The 8,576-nt window shown below is 37.4% G+C and overlaps 1 pseudogene; it reads left to right on the forward strand.

Moving 5' to 3' along the window:
• The first annotated feature begins 2,817 nt into the window (after positions 1-2,817).
• On the forward strand, positions 2,818-3,444 carry LOC122896644 (annotated as a pseudogene).
• Positions 3,445-8,576: the final 5,132 nt, after the last annotated feature.

Below are 8,576 nucleotides of genomic sequence, written 5' to 3' on the forward strand. Positions count from 1 at the left end.
AGAAGCTAAGAATTGATACTCAGAAAACTATAATGTACTCATGAAAGAAATTGAGGAAGACACAAAGAAATGGAAAAATGGTCCATGCTCCTGGATTGGAAGAATAAATACTGTGAAAATGTCTATGCTACCTAAAGCAATCTACACATTTAATACAATTCCTATCAAAGTACCATCCATTTTCTTCAAAGAAATGGAACAAATAATCCTAAAATTTATATGGAACCAGAAAAGACCTCAAAGAGCTAAAGGAATATTGAAAAAGAAAGCCAAAGTTGGTGGCATCACAATTGCGGACTTCAAGCTCTATTACAAAGCTGTCATCATCAAGACAGAATGGTACTGGCACAAAAACAGACACATACATCAATGGAACAGAATAGAGAGCCCAGAAATAGACCCTTAGCTCTATGGTCAACTAATCTTCAACAAAGCAGGAATGAATGTCCAATGGAAAAAGGACAGCCTCTTCAATAAATGGTGTTGGGAAAATTGGACAGCCACATGCAGAAAAATGAAATTGGACTATTTCCTTACACCACACACAAAAATAGACTCAAAATGGATGAAGGACATCAATGTCAGAAAAGAATCCATCAAAATCCTTGAGGAGAACACAGGCAACGACCTCTTTGACCTCAGCCACAGCAACATATTCCTAGGAACTTCACCACAGGCAAGGGTAGCAAGGGCAAAAATGAACTATTGGGATTTCATCAAGATCAAAAGCTTTTGCACAGCAAAGGAAACAGTTAACAAAACCAAAAGACCACTGACAGAATGGGAGAAGATATTTGCAAACAACATATCAGATAAAGGGCTAGTGTCCAAAATCTATAAAGAACTTAGCAAACTCAACACCCAAAGAACAAATAATCCAATCGAGAAATGGACAGAAGACATGAACAGACATTTCTGCAAAGAAGACATCCAGATGGCCAACAGACACATGAAAAAGTGCTCCATATCACTCGGCATCAGGGAAATACAAATCAAAACCACAATGAGATATCACCTCACACCAGTCAGAATGGCTAAAATTCACAAGTCAGGAAATGACAGATGCTGGCGAGGATGTGGAGAAAGGGGAACCCTCCTACACTGTTGGTGGGAATGCAAGCTGGTGCAACCACTCTGGAAAACAGCATGGAGGTTCCCCAAAATGTTGAAAATAGAACTACCTTATGACCCAGCAATTGCACTACTGGGTATTTACCCTAAAGATACATACGTAGTGATCCGAAGGGGCACGTGCACCCGAATGTTTATAGCAGCAATGTCTACAATAGCCAAACTATGGAAAGAACCTAGATGTCCATCAACAGATGAATGGATAAAGAAGAAGTGGTATACATATACAATGGAATACTATGCAGCCATCAAAAGAAATGAAATCTTGCCATTTGAGATGACATGGATGAAACTAGTGTGTATCATGCTTAGCGAAATAAGTCAAGCAGAGAAAGATAACTATCATATGATCTCCCTGATATGAGGAAGTGGAGATGCAACATGGGGGCTTAAGTGGGTAGGAGAAGAATAAATGAAACAAGATAGGATTGGGAGGGAGACAAACCATAAGTGACTCTTAATCTCACAAAACAAACTGAGGGTTGCTGAGGGGAGGGGGGATGGGAGAAGGGTGGTGGGGTTATGGACATTGGGGAGGGTATGTGCTATGGTGAGTGCTGTGAAGTGTGTAAACCTGGTGATTCTTAGACCTGTACCCCTGGGGATAAAAATATATTATATTTTTATAAAAAATAAAAAATTAAAAAAAAATGAAATCAAGGAAGAAGAAAAATGAAAAAAGAAAAAAATAAATCTTTGTTTCTTTTTAAAAAAAAAAGAATACAATGGTCGTGTACCAATGAATACTTCAACCTTAGCAAGAAATGGACAGTTCTCCTATTTTACATTTTTCGAGAACCCTGCTCAGTCCATTTTCTCTGGCTCACTTCCCCTGTGCTCCTCCTTAGTATTTCCAGTATAGTCTGTACCCATTTATATCTCAGAGTCTACAGTTGATGTTTATTTGTCTGCTTCCAACATAAGGTTGTGAAATCCACGATTATGACAAAAAATGTTTCATTGGTCTTTGAATATTCAGTGCATAGAGCACTTATGTAAATATGGTGGGCAGAACTATCTACCATCATAATAAATAAATATTTTTTAGACAACACAGAAAGGAAAAATGCACACTTATAATGGGGACTTGATATAGTGGATGCTCTTCTTATAGTTATAATTTTTTTAAAGATTTTATTTATTTACCAGATAGAGATCATAAGTAGGCAGAGAGGCAGGCAGAGAGAGAGGGGAAAGCAGGCTCGCCACTGAGCAGAGAGCCCGATGTGGGGCTCGATCCCAGGACCCTGAGATCATGACCTGAGCCGAAGGCAGAGGCTTTAACCCACTGAGTCACCCAGGCGCCCCTGTAGTTATAATTTCTATGACCTTTGAGATTAGCTTTCAGGCAAACTTTTTGGTTTCTGTGAGGCTTTCTGGGAAAATCTCATTAACAGAAAAAATTTTAGCAGCCCTACCAGCTATCTAGCAAAATTCTCATTATAAAGCCTGACTTAGCACAGTGTTTGTAACAGCCCCTCAGTTATGCATGTGATATAACTTAAAGATTTACAAGATATACTTAAAATTCACATATTTTATAATGTTTTCATTTATATTGTATCATTTTTTACTCAAACTCAATTTAAAGGAAATTTTATATCAGTACTAAAAATATAAAACATGCATTAGATGTTATGGTAAATATTTTAAAAAATTAATTCTGTGAGTGACAGGGACCAAATCATGGTGAAGAAGTCTCAAAAGAGTGTAAAGATTGCTCCTGGAGCAGTTGTGTGTGTAGAAAATGAAATGTGGGGTGATGTAACTATAGGATCCATGACAGCAATCCATACTAAAGCACAAATTACTGCAGAAGCCAGGCCAGTAGTGATTGGTGAAGGTAACCTAATAGAAGAACAGGTGCTTATCATAAATGCTCACCCTGATATTATCACCCCTAATGCTGAAGATCCATAACTGAAACCTATGATCACTGGCACCAACAATGTGTTTGAAATTGTCTGCTATTCCCAAGCCATTAAAATGGGAGATAATAATGTCATTGTATCAAAAGCATATTTGGACAGAAATATAATATTTACTAGTGGTTGGGTCACTTCAGTTTGTTGTAACCTGGATACAACTGAGGTCATTCCTGAGAAAACAGTGATCGATGGTTCAGATTGCCTTTGTGGTGTGCATACCGAGCAACCAGAACTCCAGATACTACAGCTGGATTTCCTGATGAAAATCTTGCCAAACTACCACCACCTAAAGAAGACTATGAAAGGGAGTCCAACTCCAGTAATGTGTGAAGACAATGGTGAGAAACCTCTTAAGAACTTGGTAATAAGATACCCCAGAGAATAAAACTAATTAAATCAACAGGTGGTGAGGAAGTAATAGTTTATCAAGACTTTTGGTGGCTTGGGAAGAATATACCTTGAGACTCACCACTTTGGGCACTAATTGCAAGCTTAACTGAACCGTCTTCTGATTTGCTAATATGGCCACATTATAATTCAGGGAAAGAAAAAACTCTAGATGAGAGCATGAGAATTCCATTCTACACATAGTAAATTTAGTGAAGATTTCTGATTTATACATTAGTATTGTATGAATTTACTTTGTATAGCCCAATTTTTATAGCTCAAAGTCTGTCAATTTAGTCTATGAGTTCTAAATATTTTGATAAAATAGTTTCTGACCCTTTAGGACAAAGAACAAATTAAACACAGGCTGTACTGTGCAAACTTCACTGTGTGGGGCTTCTCCATAGACAGGCTACCAGCCTTCTTTACTAACAATCTCTATCTTACTGCAACTGAACTCAAACGTCATCACAGACATTCTAGGCAGTTATGCTAAGTGGTAGGACAAGCCCTGACATGCCTGTGACATAAAAACTAGAAAGTGGCAGGAAGAAGAAAGAAACCATTTTATCATAGCATCTCTCTGCAACAATGTAGTGATAGTTCTTGGGTCAAGATGATAGATTTTCACCAGTTGAATATTATCAAGTTTAAAAACCTACTTTACACTGTTCTCTTAGTCATCAATGAACACACACTATAGTAATTATCTCTGCTATATAGAAAATTACATCCAAAACGTAGCAACTTAACACAGTGAACATTTGTTATGTTACACAGTTTTGGCAGGTCAAATGTAGGAATGGTGTAGTAGGTGGTTTCTGGTGGTTCAGTGTGTCTCATGAAGTTTCTTTCAAGAAGTCGGTCAGACCTGCAGTCATATGAAAACCTGACTGGGGCTGGATAGTCCACTTATAAGATGACAGATGACGGTCTCACAAGGCTATCGGAAGGAGGCTTTGATTTCATACTATGTGAGCCTCTCTACTGGGCAGTTTATCCTCATGATATGGCAACTAACTTCTCTCAGCTTCCTTTAGATCTAAGAGAGGAAGGACCTTGTCTCTAAATTTGCACAAGATCACTTCCACTTCATTTTATTTCTTAGAAGCAAGTCACTAAGTCCATCTCACACTCAAGGGGGAGGGGTTAAGCTCATATTTTAAAGGGAGGAGCATCCAAACATTCATGTTCATATTCTAAAACCACCAGCATATACATCCATTTATGCCTGGGTTCTCACTAGCACACTGTCTGCATCTCTCAAGGGTCTCCATAATGGGGAAGATGGGTTCAGGAAGGACTTCTCTTTATTAATGGTAATGGCACATGACATCATCACATGTCTTAAGTTTAACTTTAAACATAAGTTTAACTTCTCTAAGTTGAATAGAAATTATTATAAATAAAAATTCTGAAGGACAAAAAATTTAGTTCAATAAAATAAAAACTATAAAAGTTTAAAAATTAAGAATGAAATATAAATAATAAATTTAACTGATTTCCCTTTTACTTAATACTCTGGAAATGCTTTGTTATTTAAGTTTATTAATGTCATTTTTTTCCAAGGATTTATTTATCTAGTGTAGAGAGAGAGAGTACAGGGTGGGGAGGGGCAAAGGGTGAGGGAGAAAGATAGCAGACTCTGTGCTGAGTGCAGAGGTGGGGCTCCATCTCACGGCTCTGAGATCACAGCCTGAGCCAAAACCAAGAATCAAATGCTTAACTGACTGTGCCACTCAGCTCCCCCCATTTTATATGTTGTGTAACATATAAATGTTCATCTTGGTTGCCACCTCTTCCCTGAATGCCAGCCACTTTTAGAAAAAAGAAAAGAGAATATTTAGACAAAAGATTAAGCTCTTTGAAATTAGACAGATCTGGGATTAATCCTGATACTTGCCATCTACTGCTACCCAACATTGTGAACTATAAAAATCCCCACTACTCTTCATTATGGAGGAATAAACAAACATGTAAAGAAACTAGCACAGTGTCTAATAAATAGCAAACTCAAAAACAGCAGCTATAATTATTGTCATTACTGTTCAATAACAGAAAAGAACATTAGCGTTTTTAGATTTGAGCTTTAGACATTTGCCACACATTTTCTCAGATGTGTAAATCCATCTTTTCTTGTCAAAAACACTTAGTACCTAAGAAGTTAAGTGACTCATCTTCTTGTGGATCCTACTTTCTAATTTTTCACTTGAACCCCAGCCTATATTCCACTCAACCTCCAGCTATTACAAACTACTCTAAGTGCCCTGAAACCCAGTAAGCTCTCTTTCACCTCCACATTCACTCTTCCTTCTGTACACACAGATGCTGGATGATTCTCCATTTGTTAACCAAGCTTTAATTACTCCACCATTTAAAATTTAATGAGTCCTTTTGTTCATTGTATATCTCCTCACACCAGAACGAAATATTAATGGGAGCAGGGAATCTGACTGTTGTGCTCTCAGCTACATCCCCAAAGCCTGAAAGACCTATAATAAGTGACCCATAAAGATTCGTTGAAATAATTAACTGATCCTTGAACAGTCTGGGACACAGAGTCTGTTCCAAACGGGGCTTCCACTTGAACTCTGGGAAACATGGAAACTGGGCAGAATTCTCTTCCGTAAAGGCCCATCATCCAAGGAGGCAATACAACTAAGGCTTCAGGCTTCTAGAGTCAGACTAGGATGGAATTCATACTCTTATCTCTTACAAGTGTATGACTTCGGGGATGCTTCTCTACTTTTGTCAGCCTTAATTTCTTTCTCTTGTTAGTTATGCTAACGAGATATCTGAAACTGCTCAACACTTTCATTCATTCATTCTTTCATTCATTCAGCACACACTTACTTTTTAAAAATTTCTATTTATTTTTTTTTCATTTCTTTTCAGTGTTCCAAAATTCATTGTTCTTTTTTTAATTTTTAAATTTAATTTCTTTTCAGTGTAACAGAATTCAATGTTTATGCACCACACCCAGTGCTCCATGCAATACGTGCCCTCCATAATACCCACCAGCAGGCTCTCCCCCCACCCCCAGCCCCCAAAATTCATTGTTTATGCACCACACCCCAGTGCTCCATGCAATACATGCCCTCCACAATACCCACCACCAGGCTCACCCAACCTCCCACCCTCTCCCCTCCAAAACCCTCAGATTGTTTTTCAGAGTACAGATTCTCTCATGGTTCATCTCCACCTCCAGTTTCCCCCAACTCCCTTCTCCTCTCCATCTCCCTATGTCCTCCATGTTATTCCTTAAGCTCCACAAATAAGTGAAATCATATGATAATTGACTCTCTCTGCTTGAGTTATTTCATTCAGCATAATCTCTTCCAGTTCCGTCCATGTTGCTACAAACGTTGGGTATTCATCCTTTCTGATGGAGGCATAATACTCCAGAGCATATATGGACCACGTCTTCTTTATCCATTCTTCCGTTGAAGGGCTTCTTGGTTTTTTCCACAGTATGGTGACTGTGGCCATCAGCACATACTTATTAAATGTCTCCTATACTGAGTGACACTGCTCTGGATGTCAAGAGTAAGTCATAAACAAGTTACATCTGTCAGTTCACAGTCTAGTGAAAGAGCATACAAATAACTGTCTATTTACACTACAGTGTTGTTAGGGTCATGATAAGAAAAATACTGGGTTCTGGTAGCAGGAGTTGTAGGAGCGACTGCCAAACTTCACTTCATGTTGTTTGTCTCCAATATTGAAGTCTGTCAGTTAACAAGTCCTGAAGCCTGCTTCTACAATCATTCTTCATGTTTCTATTCTTGTAGGCTCTGCAATGCTGGATAAGACAAATGTTATAATCCTGAGATTTTTCCCAGAGGTGGATCTTATCCACATTCAGAAGTATTTGATAGCAAAAAATATAATGATAAAAATTGCTACCACTTGTTTTCAAGTGTACTTATAGATTCTTACTCAATGGGTCATAATCCATTATTATTATTATTACATACTGTGTTGCTCAATTTGTCTCATTTTAAAACATTACCTGTGTTCCAAGCCTTACACTAAATGCTTTCTTTACTTTGTTTATACCTTGCCACATACTTATAACAAATATCCTATTTTTATACCAATTCCACATACTAGGTAATGAGTTAAAGGAAATGTAGGGGATTGTCAAGTCAAAGTGCCAATAGAGAATGATGTTTAAAAGCACATGCTCCAGTCAAAGTACCCTTCTATACTATAAGAGACCAGGGCTCCTTGGGAAAAGGCTGATTCTAGGGATGGAACAGCCAAAGTACAAAAAGAGTCTGGAACATCTTGCTGCATCAGAAAAGGTTTCAAAGAAAAATGTACACACAACAAAGGACATGGAACAGAAGTCAAGGGGCTTCCAGTGACCAAATCTGGGCAAATTCAAGCATCAAAATAAATTGTGATGGTAATGAGTCATTACAAAGTGAATAAAATTCATGAACCCATACTGAAACAAATGAAGACATGAATAATTAATAAATGAGGGCGAGAGAAAAGCTCTTCATTGCAGAAGAACCCTTACTAGTAAATGGGGAAACATGATAAAGTTGGATACATAATTTTTCAATGTCACGTGTTAATGGATTCAGTGATGAATCATCAACGGATAATGGAACGGGATATTTCCATAGCCTCCAAACATCTCCACACAAAATATTTAAGTGCACAAAGGGAAAATACTAAATTTATGTTGGAATAATCTGATGAATACAACCTTAACCCAGAGATCAAATTTAGGCTCAAAGTCTCAAAACTGTCATGGTTGTGTAAGACAGCAAGTTTGAGAACTTGTTCCAGAGTGAAAAAAATAAGTGAAATAACAACTAAATACAATGTGTGATACCAGACTGGAGAGAAGAACAGACGAACTATAAAATTTATAAAATTTTCTATAAATGACATTGGTTTTTTTTTAAAAGTTTGGGTATTAACGAAGGTACATATTATATGGAACACTGGGTGTGGTACATATACAATGAATCTTGGAACACTGACAAAATAAAATTAAATGAAAAATAAAAAAAGAAAAAAAGAAAAGAAATCCTAGTTAGTTAACATATAGTGTAATATTGGTATCGGGAGTAGAAGTTAGTGATTCATCATATGACACCTAGAGTTCATCAT

The sequence above is a fragment of the Neovison vison genome, chromosome X (assembly GCF_020171115.1).
Source record: "Neovison vison isolate M4711 chromosome X, ASM_NN_V1, whole genome shotgun sequence".
In the NCBI taxonomy this organism is placed as follows: Eukaryota; Metazoa; Chordata; class Mammalia; order Carnivora; family Mustelidae; genus Neogale; species Neogale vison.